The sequence below is a fragment of the Hemitrygon akajei genome, chromosome 18 (genome assembly GCF_048418815.1).
Source record: "Hemitrygon akajei chromosome 18, sHemAka1.3, whole genome shotgun sequence".
Lineage (NCBI taxonomy): Eukaryota > Metazoa > Chordata > Chondrichthyes > Myliobatiformes > Dasyatidae > Hemitrygon > Hemitrygon akajei.
In genome coordinates this window covers 27,125,203-27,139,784 of record NC_133141.1, presented here as the reverse complement: position 1 = coordinate 27,139,784, position 14,582 = coordinate 27,125,203, and the positions used below count along the sequence as shown (strand labels likewise).

The 14,582-nt window shown below is 42.9% G+C and overlaps 1 protein-coding gene across 2 annotated transcripts in view; it reads right to left on the bottom strand.

Moving 5' to 3' along the window:
- Window positions 1–14,582, bottom strand: part of LOC140741218 (activin receptor type-1-like) — a 109,691-nt gene that overhangs the window by 76,170 nt on the left and 18,939 nt on the right. For both annotated transcript variants that reach the window (XM_073071163.1, XM_073071164.1), the window contains exon 2: window positions 4,134–4,287. The gene's annotated coding sequence lies outside the window, so the exon portion shown is untranslated. The remainder of the gene's footprint in view (window positions 1–4,133; window positions 4,288–14,582) is intronic.

Sequence of the window (14,582 nt, the reverse complement as noted above, 5' to 3'; positions counted from 1 at the left end):
CCCTACTGTCCTGTTTATTATTTATTGTAATGTCTGCACTGTTTTTGTGCACTTTATGCAGTCCTGTGTAGGTCTGTAGTCTAGTGTAGCTTTCTCTGTACCAGCAGTTATGGTCGAAATGACAATAAAAGTTGACTTGACTTGATCTAGGACCAGAGGGCACAGCCTCAGAATACAAAAATGTCCCTTTAGTACAGAGATGAGGAGGAATTTCTTTTGCCAGAGGGTAAAGGAATCTGTGGAATTTATTGCCACAAGTGGCTGTGCAGGCCGAGTCATTGCATACATTTAAAGTGGAGGTTAATAGGTTCTTGGTTAGTCAGGGTGTCAAAGGTTACGGTGAGAAGACAGGAGAGTGGGATTGAGAGGGATAATAAATCAGCCATGATGGAATGGCAGAGCAAACTTGATGGGCTAAATGGCATAATTCTGCTCCGATGTCTTATGGTTTTATGGTCTTATTTGGGATATTGTGTGTGATTCTGGTCATCACATTACAGGAAGGATGTGGAAGCTTTAGAGAAGGTGCAGAAAAGGTGCACTTGGTGAGGGCGCCCTTCAAGGACCTTTTAAATCTTTCCCTCTCAACTTAAACCTGTGCCCTCTAGCTTTGGACTCCCCTGCTCTGGGAATAGGACTGTGACCATTCACCCTATCTATGTCCCTCATGATGGTATAGACCTCTATCACGTCATTCCTTGGCCTTTGACAAGATCCTAATCTTCAGTAGGGGTCATGGTGGAGTAGCGGCTAGCATAACGCTATTACAGCATTCGTGACCCTGGTTCAATTCTCGCCATGGTCTGCAAAGAGTTTGTATGTTCTTCTGGTCTCTTCCCACATTCTAAAATCGTATGGGTTAGTAGGTTAATTGGTCAGGCATGGGTGTAATTGGGGGGGGCACAAGCTCACTGGTCCGAAGGGCCTGTTATCTCTTAATAAATAAATGAAAAAGTAAATAAGCAAATTGGATGGATCACCCTCTGCTGTCCTTCTTACTGACATCTGGGGACTGAAGTATAAATTGGGAGAACCGTCCCTTCGACCAATCAAGGAACAGCCAGACGGGGTCGTACCTTTGCCAATATCCCAGACTCCCCCATCGCAACCCTGGGTATGTTATCGTTGTAATGCTTTCTCAGCCTGTGACCATCATTGGCCACTGCTCCATCATTTGGGATGCTTGTTGAACATTTTGCAAACATGCATTCCATTTGCAACTCACCCCAAGCCCCCAGATTCTGAAGCAGCCCATGCAACACAACTTGAAGAACATTCTGGCACAGGCAAATAACATTGGTTCCAGGCAACGACCATTGCCAATGAGAGAGAGTCCAACCAATTCTTCTTGAGATAAAACTCTGAGAAGTACATTAAGACACTCTCCACAAAAGTGTTTGATGCTTGGGACATTACACATCCTTAGTGGGAGCAATACAAAAGGGCCTTTCAGTTAAGCTCAAGAGTGAAGAAGAGATTTAAATTACAAGAATGTTGCTGGGACTCTGTGGACAGTAGCTTTGCAGGTTTGTACTTTGTTCCTTGTAGAGTAGGAGACTGAGAGGCGATCTTACAGAAGTGTAAAATCTCATGAAGGGGCAGACAAGGTGACTGCGCACAGTCTTTTTCCTGGAGTTGCAGAATGAAGAACTGGAGGGCCCAGGTTTAACGTGAGAGGGGAGAGATTCAACAGAAGCCTGAGGGGCAACTTTTTCACCCGGATGTCAGTTTGTATATGGAACGAGCTACCACAGGAAGTGTTTGAGGCAGGTACATTAACAATACATAAAAGGCGCATGAGTAGGTACATGGGTAGGAAAGGTTTAGAGGAACATGGCCAAATATTGGCAAATGGGCCTAGCTTAGATGGGAATCAGCATGGACCAGCTGGGCCAAAGGGCCTGTTTCTGTGCTGCAAGACTATATTAAATTACCTCTTATGTTTAAACAATGAGTTTTAGTATTAGACTCTCTCATGAGGCGACATCCTCTGTTCAGGGGATCTTCCACTCAGCGTGCTCATGGTTGTCTGAATTGAGTACGAGAGAACACTGGGACAGAAGGAAGCCATTCAGCTTGCCCTGGCTGTTCTACTAATCAGTGAGGTCATGGCGGACCTGTGTGCCATCTTTTCCAAGGGTTGCATGTGTGGGGAGGTACAGGTAGAATGATAAACTTGCTTACAGCAGCATCACAGATATGTACATAGATACAGACAACACGCAGAGCTTAAATTATACTAGACAGCAAAAGAAAAAAAAGTCGAGCTAGACATGCCCCCTCCAGCCGCCACATGCCGCTGAGCACAGTGGTAGTTTGAAATGGATTTTGAGAAGGTTGAATAACAAGTAGGAAATGCAGAATACCTCTCACAAGGTACATGGAGACCAGAGGAGGAAATGCCCCATGCTCGATGTTCTCCGAACATTTTCCGACTATGCTTCTGTCAAAAGATTGTTGTTGAAAGGAACAAACAGCACACATTCAAAGGATGGTGATTGTAATCATAAGTCTTAAAAAAATACAGGTGTCCTGTTGGGTAACCTTGCTTTTGAAACTTGTTTTTATTTCAAGTAGGAAACTGGGAAACAAAGCCATCAAAGCTGCGTACGCATTGAGCAACTCGAGGCGCCAGGGGCCACCACACTGCCACTGGCTGTGCCTATGGTCTAGACATTGCGTGTGTCTTTCACTTCTTCATTAAAGTCTTGGAGCAAACAATCTTCGCCTTGAGCACAAAGTAATGAAGAGGTTTCCGCAGCAACTCGGAGACTAATTTCAGGACAAAGGGCGTGCTAGCTTACAGCCAGGAAGCTGACGAAGTAGTATTTACATTCCAAATGTTTGAACTTTATGGAACAAGAATAACTCAATTCAATCACTCAAGGTCAGAACAATTAGGAATGGATATATAGTTCTTAGCAGACAGGAGAAGACTAGGCCAAGAACAAATCTGCTTCCCAGTCGCCATTCCTTCCTTGAAAAATTACCCCTCCACCCTCTTTGTCCTTAACCAGAGGAGGCAAGACTAATGACTGGTGAAACACAGCAGCTAAACAGAGGAGTTTTACACTAGTGTTATCAATTATTATGTAGCCATTGGTAGGGCTTGCTGGCTTCAGCTCAGAGACAGGTTGTTCGTGTGCTTTTTACTCATCTTTTGGCAAAAAGAGATTTGATTTTAAAGAAATGTTTGGTCACTATGATACAAAATTGAGTGACCGGCCTCTAGAATGAGATCCCTCACATGAAACCCCTTTTTCCTTGCAGGAGCTCACAGGTTTACTTTTGCCTAATTTTTCCCCATGTTGTTACTCTTGTGTTCTTTCACCGTTGAGCACTGTTGACTAAAACAGATGAAAATGGAAAATCCATGTCCAAATTAGGAGCTGCTGTGGACAATGTGCATTTGACAAAAGCTGTTCTCTGAGTAATTTAATCAGCAAGCTCTTATTGCTTGATAAGTCTTTACTAATGAGCTCTCATGGAAAGGCCCTAAGAAGTCTCTTTGAGACCTTCTGAGTCCAATTCATGATGCACTTCAAGATAATGAAATCAATTATCTCAGTAAGGGATTAAATCAAAGGAGATGGAATAGTGCCAAATTTGAGTAACAGAACAGGTGGATCATCTGACCCATAAATCCCTCAGATTTTGGCCACAGAATGTGCAGCTTGCTGTCCAATAATGAGTCCAAAATATCTCAAAGGAGGATAGCCCAAAGGAATAGAATTATAGAACATCGAACATAGAACAGTACAGCACAGGAACAAACCCTTCAACCCACAATGTTATGCAACTAATTATGCTAATGACATCTAATCCTTTCTGCCCACATGTGCTCCACATCCCTCCAGTCATATTCGTGTGTTTATGAGCCTCATAAACACCTCTATTGTATCTGCCTCCTCCAGCCCTGGCAATGCATTCCAGTCTGTCCTGTGAATCCCCTTTGAACTTTCCTCCTCTCATCTTAAATGCATACCCGCTTCTATTAGACAAAATTACGTTTGAAAGCCGCTTGATAGTTTTACACTTTACAGTCTGCATCACTCACCACGTGTGCGATTACCATCAAACCCAAGAGAATGGCTACTCGGCCCTTCTACAGAAGTCTACAATCATCATCCTACCTAGAGCAAGAAATGTTGTTCACTGTGGGTAGGTTTCTCTTGGAGTCATTGATGACCCTCGGGTGCTTATGACTGTTGTCCTGTCAAAACTTTGCAAGTAAAACTGGAATTCAAGGGGCTAGATTCTTCTTCATCTTCTTCCTGTGCGGCAAACCTGGAATGGAGAACAGGAAAAGTCACGATGCCAATATAAAATCAGTGCAAGACTCTTTTTTACCTGCCTGATTGTCCCAAGCTTGCTTTTCCACTTCCTGCAGAGAACAGGGAGGTAACTTATCCCAAGACTTCAGCTGATCATCAGACGGCCAGCAGTAGGTGGAGATGTAGGAGTAATGAATTTGTTCTTATGCTGTCGTGTTATCCTTTCATGCTCACAAGATATGGCCCTCGGGCATATGGGCCTCGGTGAGCTTGTGGTTCCTTGTTTCATTGGGTCTGCCAACACCCACTCACTCACTTACAGTTCTTTTGTCACTCACCCACACGAGGGACAATTTACAGTGACCAACCTGCACGCCCTTGGGATTTGTGAGGAAACATGGGGGGGTGGGGGGAGCACACGCTGTCACAGGAGACCGTACATAGAAATTGCCTGAGGCCAGGATTGAACCCTGGTCTCTGGCGCTGTGAGTAGCCATTCCATTTGGCCTCAAGATTTGGTGGTGTTCTTGTCTGAGTATCTACCGTGGCTAAGTAGGTGTCTGTGTAGAGTTTGCACATTCTCACCGTGACCCTGTGGGATTCCTCCTGGTGCTCTGGTTTCCTCCCACATCCCCAAGACACCGGTGAAGGTAATTGGGAGAATCTGGGCTCGTTAATAGGAATGTGGGAAGAATAAGATAGGATTAGTGTAGAAGGATGGTTTGTACAGACACGATTGGCAGAAGGGCCTGTTTTTGTGTTGTGTGTCATAGAGTCAAAGGGCACTACAGCGTAGAAACAACCAAACTAAGCCATACTGAGCTGTAATTTTGCCCAGTCCCATTGACTCGCACCAGGACCATAGCCCTCCATACCCTTCCTGCGAAATATACGTATTCAGACTTTTCTTAAATGTTGAAATTGATTCTGCATCCATCACCTCTGCTGACAGCTCATCCCACACTCTCATCATCCTCTGAGTGAAGAAGTTCCTCTACAGGTTCCCCTTAAATATTTCACCTTTAACCCATGACCTCTCGGTCTAGTCTCAGCCAACCTCAGTGGAAAAAGCCTGCTTGCATTTATCCTATCTGTACCCCTCATCATTTTGTAGACCTCTATCAAATCTCCTCTTAGTCTTCTTTGTGCCAGGGAATAAAGTCCTAACCTATTCATCCTGTCCCTATAACTCAGGTCCTCAAGTCCCAGCAACATCCTTGTAAATTTTCTCAGCACCCTTTCAATCTTATTTACATCTTTCCTGTGAGTAGGTGACCAAAACTGCACACAATACTCCAAATTAGGCCTCACCAATGTCTTATACAACTTCAACATAACATCACAACTCCTGTACTCAATACTTTGATTTATGAAGGCCAATGTGCCAAAAGCTTTTTTAATGATCCTATCAACCTGTGATGCTACTTTCAAGGAATTATGGATCTGTATTCTCAAATCCCTCTGTTCTATCACACTCCTCAGTGCCCTACCGTTAACTGTGTAAGTCCTACCCTGGTTTGTCCTCCCAAAGTGCAACACTTCATACTTGTCTGCATTAAATTCCATCTGCCATTTTTCAGCCCATTTCCCAGCTAGTCCAGATCCCACTGCAAGCTTTGGCAGTCTTCCTCACTGTTACTACACCCCCAATCTTCATGTCATCCACAAATCTGCCGATCCAGTTAACTACATTATCATCCAAATTATTGATATAGATGGCAAACAACAACTGACCCAGCACTGATCCCTGTGGCACACCACTAGTTGCAGGCCTCCAATCAGAGAGGCAACTGTAACCCAGGTTAATTAAACCCAAAGATTTAATGATGGCAAGTTCTACCTGTGGAGGGATGAAAATGAGGTTTACCAATTAAAAAAAATAAAATTTGAAAAAAAAAGCGCTATGCGAGGGCAGAGTGTGGCTGACACAGGACGGACAAGGAGAGAAACGCACCAACGATTAGAAGCTGAAGACATGAACTATTAACTTTACCCTACTAACCTGAAACCCTCAGGGTGAATCCCTTGGAGGAGACACAATAGAGATAAAAGATTTATTGAAGCTATGGCTACAACAGGCAGCAGCTATAACGAGACAATATCGGCAGAGATGAGTGTCCAAGATCCCTACCGTGTAGTCAGGAATTAGTTCTGTAAAATTATACCAAGGGGTTTGGTCAAGTTTTTGTACAAGTTTGTGAACTGACTTTCTGTGGATGCTCAACTATTTCATTCCAACGAACCAAGAAACAAGATGGCGACCACCCAAAATGAAGAATCAGCGTGGGAACGAAATGTATAATGATGCAGAGAATTTAATATGGTTGGATGTACAGGTTTATTTTCATTCGAAGAATCTGAATTTGATTTTCTGCAAAAACTGATTATTTTTGCAGAGACTTTGATAAGTTACTGAATGAGATTTACTTTGTTTAAAAGTTGTGATGTTGGAGAATTGTCGTGAAAGGAGTTAAACTGTGTATATATAAATTTTGAACTTAAACTTGTAGATGTACTGTCTAGAACTGAAACTGAAGTTATATATAATACTTGAGAATAGGAATTATATTTGGTTTTCTAACAAAGTAAAAAGGAAAGTTTAGTTTGTAAACTTTTAAATAGGGAATAACACTAGATCTAATTAGTTAGAGAAATTGGAGTAACAAAGGTTATTCTAATGAATATCACTGATTTTAGCCAAACAGGAATTTGGCTTTTGTTGATATCTAAGATTTGGAACCTAAACAGAATGTTGGAATTTTGAATTGTTCTTGCTCATGTAAATATTTTGTACATATTTTTCTTTTTTTATAAACAAAACTTATTTCCAGAAGTGTGTGGTTTCTTTACACAGCCTCCTTCCCAATACCTAGAACCTTCTGATGGCCTATTAGCACCCAGTGTAATTTGATGTTCTCTAAAGAATGCGGCGATTAGTCACACTCGATAAGACCAGTGCTACACAGGTGTTAAATAACCATCTACTACCACTTTCTGTCTTCTCCCGCAAAGACAATGTTGAATTCATATTTACTGCTTCATCCTGAATGCTGAGTGACTGAACTTTCTGGACCTGCTTCCCATGCAGAACCTTGTCAAATGCCTTGCAAAAGTCCACGTAGACTATGTTCACTGCCTTTCCTTCATCATTCAGTGGTGAGCGGTTGAAAGGGTGAGCAGCTTCAAGATTCCAGGTGTCAACATCTCTGAGGATCTGTCTCGGCCTAACGCATTGACACAATAACTAAGAAGGCACAACAGCAGCTCTACTTTGTTAGAAGCTTGATGAGATTTGATATGTCACCGAAGACTCATGCAGATTTCTATGGCTGAATGGTGTAGAGCACACTGACTGGTTGCAAGACAGGCTGGTACAAAGGAGCCAGAGTCCACAGAATCACAAGAGGTTTATAGACTTAACTGTCTCCATCACAGGCACAACCCTCCCCACCATCAAGGACAAAAGGCTCAAGAAGGCAGCATCGATCATGAGGCCCCTCATTATCCAGGACATGCCCTCTTCTACTTCCTACCATTGGGGAGGAGATACAGGAACCTGGAGACCCATGCTCACCAATTTAGGAACAGCTTCTTCCCCTCCGACATCAGATTTCTAGCCAGCCCAAGAACCCATGACCTCATTACTCCTTTTTTTTTGCACTATTTATTTATTTTGAGACTTCTTAAATTACTTGTGTATCTTTACATTGTATTGCTGCCGCAAAACAGCACATCTCACGTCATGTGGGACAGTGATAATAAACATGATTCTGGTTCTGAAGATCAAAATTTGCCCCAGTGTAGTTGATAGTGAACCCATGAGCACTGCCTCACTATTTTTACTCTCTTTATTAGTTTTTAAATAGATTCCTTACTGTAATGCTGCCGCAAAAGCAACAAATTTCACGGCACCTGTTGGTAATAAACCAGATTCTGGTTCTGATTCTGATTTGAAACTGTAAGACTGTAAGAAAATGAAGGGATTTCAATAGAAAAACAAATCAAATTTGGTTCAGTGTAAAGTGAAATTTTCCTTTGTCTAATTAAAACTTGATTGGAGTTGTTTCTGCACCCTCTCCCTTTATCCTTTCTCCCAAATCCCCTCCCCCAAGGCTTCCAACAGCCGAACATCCTCCTGCTTGTAATACAGGAAGAGGGATCTGACCCTAAGACACTCCTGCTGGAATTTGAGGACAGCAGGCAGGATATTGAATCCAAATGTGTTTAACCTTTGTGATAATCCGAAAGGAGGCTAAAAGGAGGTTTGGAAAATGAAAAGCAACACTTTCCAAGCACATTAGCTTCGCGCTCTTTATCGTAGATTGGTTAGCAGCTCGGACATGTTTGGGGTCCAGTGCTGTTTGCCCATGTCCCACCCACTCCAGAAAGCACGGGGTACCCGTAACAATCTGGTATTGTGCCCAAGTACAGAATGCGGGGGATACAGCTCAGTACATCACAGGAACATTCTCAAAGAGCACTGCCACAAGAAAGCAGCACCCAGAATAAAAGCCCCTTATCATGCTCTTTTCGCGCTACTACCATCGGGCAGGAGGTACAGAAACTTTAGGTCCCACACCATCAGGCTCAGGAACAGCTATTACCCTTCAACCACCAGGCTCCTGAACCAGCATGGATAACTTCATTCACCTCAAATCTGAACTGATGCCGTCACCTACAGACTCATTTTCAAGGACTACTTACAACTTACGTTCTCAGTATTATTTACTTACTTTCTTAAATTTATTATTTGCATTACTTGTTGTCTTTTGCACATTGGATGTCTGCCAGTCTTTGTTAGGTATATGTAGTTTTTCATAAATTCTATAATATTCCTTCATTTTCCAGCAAGAAAATGAATCTCAGTGTAGTATATGGTGACATATTTGTACTTTAATAATAAATTTAATGTGAACTTTGAACTTCAAAGCACCAATCTTCAAATGTAAGTGCACAGTTTGGCACTGGGGCCATCACAGCCAATCCTGATGTGGCAGTTGCCTCTGTTCCCTTTCTTGGGCCTTGTTGAACAGTAGTCTGGTGCACTCAGATCAAAGTGCTCACAAGGTAGTTCAGTTCCGTTTACTGTGGGCCTTTTGCCTCTGTAGTTCTGTTTACAGGAATGGACTGCAGGCCTGTAGGACTAATTCTCCATGAGGAATGCTAGTCGACCCCTTGATCCCTAGAGCCTGTTTTCACCGGCCTGAAGGGTTGCCAGTACATTACAAATCCACTGACTGGTACTTATGCACTAGGAACCATTCATCCATCACTGGGGCGCAGCGGGTAGAGCCGCTGTCTCACAGCTCCAGAGCCACAGGTTCGATCCTGACCTCGGGGAGTTTGTACGTTGTCCCTGTGACTGTGTGGGTTTCCCCCGGCTGCTCCAATTTCCTCCCACTTCTGTAGGATGTGTGGTTAATTGAAAGTTGTCCCCAGAGAGTGGCTGAGAGTGATAGAGTCTGTGAGGGAGGGGAAATTATCGGGAATGTGGGCTTTTGTCCATGCTGTATGAAAATCAGTAGAAAAACATGTTACTAGTACTTTCTTGAAGTGGGGGATCTCCCATAATCTTGAACAACATTAATCCCTCAGCCAATATTGCGAAAAAAAAGATTTCCCTGGACATTTATCTCATCTCCAGCATGGGAGCTTGCTGTGCATAAAGTCTTTACAGACCTTGTATTAACACAAGATCTTTCTGGAACATCTTATGTCAGCAACTTGCAGTTATCATGTTCTCAACTCCAGAGTTACTCTGATCCAAGCATAAAATTTATTGCAACTAAACATTTTTCTATTATCTGAATATTGCTGATGGTAATCTGTTTTGCTGCCCAAACATAACATTTCCCTCTATTAGGCTCTCAACATACTAGATATTATCAACCCATTGATTTGTTTCAGTCTATGAGAGACAATGGTTAAGTTCAAATTTCAAAGTTCAAGTTCAAAGTAAATTCATTTACATTGTAAATAAATTTACTTTGAATTAAAATAAAATATACTTTAACATTTCTTGGAAAGCATAGTATTTGCTTTCTGATTAACCACTTCAGTTTTCTCCTTGTCTGTAACGAAACTGATTCGTTGCACAAGCATGATTGACACTTCACTTTTCGTTCATGTAGTTATTAGTAGATCGTCTATAATTCTGGCCGGATCCCTTTTGGAATCCTGCATTTAATTCTGAGTATCACATTTTGGCTTTGATCATAAGACTATAAGACACAGGGGCAGAATTGGGCCATTCGGCCCATTGACTCTGCTCTGCATTCTATCATGGCTGATTTATTTTCCTTCTCAACCCCATTCTTGTGTTTTCTCCCTGTAACCTTTGACACCCTGATGAATCAAGAACCCATCAACCTCTACTCTATAAATACCTAATAGCTTTGCCTTCACAGCTGTCTGTAGCAATGAAATCCACAGAATTTCCACTGAAGGTGAGTACAGGAAAATTTAGCGGAGATGGCAGAGACAGTGGTAAGTGCCTGGAATGCACAGCTGGGAATAGAGCTGGCAGCTGATACATTAGGGACATTTAAGAGACTCTCAGATTGACACATGGATGAAAGAAAAACGGAGAGTTGTGTTGGAGGGAAGGGTTAGATTGGTTGCAGAGTAAGTTGAAAGGTCAGTACAACATTGTGGGCTGAAGGGCCAGTATTCTGCCTTCTATGTTATAAAGTAATACAGCACGGAAACAGCCTTGGCGGGTGGGGCATTAAGTGAAAATTTCAGAACTTAGAGTGAAATCATGCAAGGATATTTAATTTTTCAGAACAAAGAAAGGTAAGAACATAATTCATAAGAGCTACGAGAAGGAGTATGATAAAATCTGATCTTAGCATTAGCTACACTTCCCTGTTTCCATGACCCTCGTCACACCTATATAAAAAAAAATCTGCTTTGAAAGGCTGCACCTCCCGGATGGAGAATTGTAAACGTTCACTTCGCTCTGAGAGAAGATATTCCACCTCCTCACACTAACCAGCTGCCCCCTTATTCTGAAGCTGTTGCTCCTGTTTCCACATTTCCCCAGCAGGAGAGAGCTCCTTACAGAATCTACACTGTCCACTCCATCCGAACTTTGCATGTTTTCATAATATTATTGTAAAATTCAATTGTATTTCTTTTTTGCTGTAACTGCCTACAAGAAAATGAATCGCAAGGTAGTATTTGGTAAGATCTACTGATAATAAATTTACTGTGAACTTTGATCTACATTCTTCTAAGTTCCAATGGAGTAATTACAATGATCAGGCTGTCTCCCTTCCTCACCTGGATTCACCTGTCATCACTTCCACAACTTCTCCTCATGTCTTTACAGGGTTATCTCCGCTCACTGATGAAAACCCTCAACCTGAAATATTGACTGTCCATTTCTCTCCACAGACTCACTCAGTTCCTCCTGGCGGTTACACTTTCCAATAGTGATGAAGTAATTGATCAACTATGGCACTGCATTTCTGGCAGACTCCCACAACAGTCCCAGCGTGCAATGAACGTTCTTAGTGGCAGAAGATACTGGCTGGAACTCAGCAGATTTCCCCCGACATGTCACGGTCCTTCCTGAGTGAGTGGTGGAGGATCAGAGGGCTGAGCCTGATCCAGGGCTTCCTTGACTCACCTTTCCTTGTGAGCAGGGTCGCCCAGGGAATCGTCGGGAGAGCAAACCCTGGCTAATTCCCCCTGCTTGGTGTCAGTCAGCTTCCTCAGTGTTACATACCTCTGCCATACAGCAATCAGTGTAGTGGCCCATTGAGCTGAAAGCATCAGAGACCCTGTTTTGTAGAGGCAGATATGTTAGAGGCATTTAATAAACTCTTAGGTAGGCACATGGATGATAGAAAAATGGAAGGCTACGCAGGTGGAAACGGTTGGGGTTAAAAGGTAGGCACAAAATCATGGGCCGAGGGGCCTGAACTGTGCTGTATCATTCTATGTTCTATTGATTTCTTATTTATTAACTGAGCTTCTGTGAGAGATATCAAAAACAAATGGCAGAGTTATTTTCAGAGGGGTATAGGCAAAACGGGGGCAAATGGGACTAGCTTAGATGGGAATCTTTGCCGGCATGGACTAATTGGGCTGAAGGGCCTTTCCCCATGCTGTATGACTCTGTGATGCATTGAATGTCTGCTGTGGATCTACAGCCCTCCTTACCCTCCAGGCGTAGACCCATCCTGGACTGATGCTCCTGAACTATTGTTCTACATTGACCGTGCCATCTGCTTCCTATAGCTGGCCAGGGTACATTGCAATGACAGCCTTTTAACACTGAGTGTTCTACATGAACTATTCTCTTCCCTTCCTTCACTTCCCTTCAACCTCCCCTGTGGATGATTCAGAAGCAGCTGATAGTCCTGAGGATTAACAATTGCCAGTTAAAGTTGAACCATCCAATTTCCTTCTCTCCTGATGATGCAGATTCAGGAACGAGGCTCTAAATTGTCCTCTATAATCTTTGCCAAGCACGAGTCTGTGAAGTTTTCATTTGCTGTGGAAATCGCAACCGAGTTCAGCTTTTGTACCTGCACTTCTAAGTACGAGACAGTCAGAATTTTTTTTTCTCTGCAAGGTGGAAATGTCAAATGCTAGAGGGAGAACCTTGAAAGCAGGAGGTGGAATTTTAAAGGTTTGCAAAACAAGTTTTTTTATGCAGAGAGCAGCAGGTGCCTGGAAGGGGCTGCCAGGGGAAATGATGGAAGCAGAGTCCTGAAGAAGGGTCTCAGCCCGAAACATTGACCGTTTATTCCCCTCCATAGATTCCACCTGATCTGCTGAGTTCCTCCAACATTTTGTGTGTGTGTTACTCTGGATTTCCAGCAACTGCAGAATGTCTTGTATTTAAAGTTAGCTCTTCCAGCTTAACCCCCAGCTGACTTTCAAGGCACAGAGAGGAACAGCAATCAATTACAAAAATAAATAAATTGTGCAAAAACTGGAATAGTGAGGCAGTGTTCACGTGTTCAATGTCCGTTCAGAAATCTGATGGCAGAGGGGAAGAAGCTGTTCCTGAAATGTTGAGTGTGTGTCTTCAGGCTCCTGTACCTCCTCCCATAGTAAAAACAAAGAAGGCATGGTTGCCATGGTAGCGTAGCGGTTAGTGTGACACGATTACAGCTCAGGGCACTCTGGAGTTCAGAGTTCAGTTCTGGCGCTGTTCTGTAAGGAGTCTCTGTTTGGAATGCGTGGGTTTTCTCCGGGTGCTCTGGTTTCCTCCCACAGTCCAAAGACATACTAATCAGTAGGTGAATTGCTCATTATATTGTCCCATGATTAGTTTCGGGTTAATCGGGGTTGTGGGTTTGCTGGGGCTGGAAGGGCCTACTCAACACTGTATCGCTAAATCAAATAAATAAACAAAATGTCACGGGTGATGGATGTCACCTTCATATTATCAACATTCATATGAAAGCCCAGTTTCTGCTAAAGTGATGTATATATTTTCAATGTTAACATCTTTGCTCAAACACCGCACAGAGCAATTCCAGTCAAATCAAAAGAAACAACTCAGGTTTACCCAGTACCATTCACAACATTAGAACATTTCAGGTCACCGACACAGTTGAAGTTGTAACTACTAGATAGCTACAGTACTGGCAGCTTGATGCTCAACATACAATAATGTGCAGGTCGTCCATCTTTAGATGAGACTGACGGGAGAACGTAGACATCAGACTGGCAGCATTTCTGTCTGTCAGCCTGAATTATGTGATTAAGTCTTCAGTGGGGAATGAATCCATGACCCTGAGATCTAAGTTGTAGCCTACTGAGCTATGCTTAATGCCTGGCTTCCTTCTGTGTAATGCCAGTGTTTTCATGCCTCTGCAAATCTTTATTTACTCAGACGGTCAGATGAGTGCAGCCTGAGTCTCTGCTTTCATGAAGCTCAGTATGTCAATACTGGGAACACTGTGCACTTCTTTAGCCTGGATACCCACAGCTGGCACCAGACATACCACGTGGCAGTCTGGCTTGGACCACAGACCTCGGAAACTGGAGGAAAACAAGCAATTGGGGTGGGAAATAGTGCAAAATTTCGAAGAATTTCCTTTGAGAGAATCAGACAGGTTGGATGGAAGTGTGAAAGGGTAGATTCTATATAATCTGTGGAAAGTCTTTTGTGGATTCATTGCTTTCCATCAAATTCAGACATTTTTAATGTAGGATAACTTTCTGAGATGCTTGTATCGTTTTGTGAACAGGGAATGTGGCGGAAAAATACTGTTGCGGCGAATCATATGCCTAAGACTCCAACAAATGTTAGTGGTGGCTGAGTGAAGCTTTAAATATTAGTTG